Source organism: Meleagris gallopavo, unplaced genomic scaffold (genome assembly GCF_000146605.3).
Source record: "Meleagris gallopavo isolate NT-WF06-2002-E0010 breed Aviagen turkey brand Nicholas breeding stock unplaced genomic scaffold, Turkey_5.1 ChrUn_random_7180001933401, whole genome shotgun sequence".
NCBI classification, from domain to species: domain Eukaryota; kingdom Metazoa; phylum Chordata; class Aves; order Galliformes; family Phasianidae; genus Meleagris; species Meleagris gallopavo.
In genome coordinates, this window is record NW_011195432.1 from 1 (window position 1) to 1,338 (window position 1,338).

Consider the following 1,338-nt stretch of genomic DNA (forward strand, 5'->3'; position numbering starts at 1 on the left):
AGGTCTGAATGTCAGACTTGTAATAATTTGTAGTGTTGACAGCTTTCATACGTCACGCTCCCATTTTTTAGTTTGTATAGCACTGACAGTATTGAACAGTGCATTTCCGTTTTGCAGGGTACTCTGTTGGAGCTGGACATTTTCTGGCATCATCTAGCACAGAAGTAATTGGAGGGGCTCCCCAACAGGAGCAGACTGGTAAAGTAAGAGATTGCTTATATTGTTGGTTTGATCAATACTCCACCACTAGCCACCCATTTATTTCCCAGATTAGATTAACAGAATAAAGACATGTGTCAGGTAATATGATTTCTCCTAGGGAGAAAAGTTAAAGAAGGAAGGAGGGAAGACAGTCTACATAATACTGCTGTGAACTGCAATGTTAAAGGTACAGATAGGAAATAGCAAGTAGCAAGCCTTGTGATACTACGTGTTGCCTAGATGATTCTCTAGCAGATGCTGTAAAGAAAACAGAAGGTAGTATTTCAGATTAGTTTGCTGAGCTTCGCTTTTGGTTTCTTCTCATTTTAGGCGTACATTTTTAGCATTGACAAGCAACTGAATATTCTGTTTGAACTAAGAGGTAAAAAGGTATGTCTTTTATGCTACTTTTCTGCACCTGAGAACTTCTATCATAAAAAACTGAAGTGACTGAATTTCTTGTTTGCACGCAGCTTGGTTCTTACTTTGGGGCTGCGGTTTGCGCTGTGGACCTGAATTCAGATGGCCTCTCAGACTTGCTAGTTGGTGCTCCCATGGAAAGTACCATCAGAGAAGAAGGAAGAGTTTATGTCTACATCAATTCAGGTTCTGTAAGTATTTTCTCTCAAAATACGTTGTACCACAGTTGTTCTTGTATAACAAGCTAAAAGATTTCTTCTTCTGTATCATACAGGATAAAGGAAAAACAACTTTAGAAGCCTGGTGACGATCTCAGCAGCACTCTGTAACATACCCACAGAGGCTAGCTATATAGACTTTAATTCACATAGTTTTCTTTCTACAGGAGCAATAAGCTCCTGTACTCTGATACAAGCCTTCTGCTGTTTACAGGTGTTTGCTATGGGAACTTGCTGTTCTCACTTTTAAAGAACAGCTGTAGTATTTCTTCTCATTCTTACGCTAAATATTGTTAGATATCTTTGATAATGCTGGCTTCTGCAGCAAGGAGTTAAGTAAGATTTTACACTGTTCCAAGCAGTTTTATTATTCTGAGGAGTTTCCCCTGGAAGAGCCTCTATTAATGTGCCTTTGCTAATGTTTTCCTTCAGGTAGGGCAAAAGGATGATAGAACTGGACGTAGAGCTCAGTGGGAGTGACTCATATGCAGCCAGATTT

General features: G+C 39.5%; 1 long non-coding RNA gene across 1 annotated transcript; it reads left to right on the forward strand.

The window, feature by feature from the left end:
* The first annotated feature begins 83 nt into the window (after nucleotides 1-83).
* LOC104916713 lies at nucleotides 84-875 on the forward strand. Its single transcript, XR_002110628.2, has 3 exons — nucleotides 84-203; nucleotides 532-591; nucleotides 675-875. It is a non-coding gene; the product is annotated as an uncharacterized LOC104916713 (long non-coding RNA).
* Nucleotides 876-1,338: the final 463 nt, after the last annotated feature.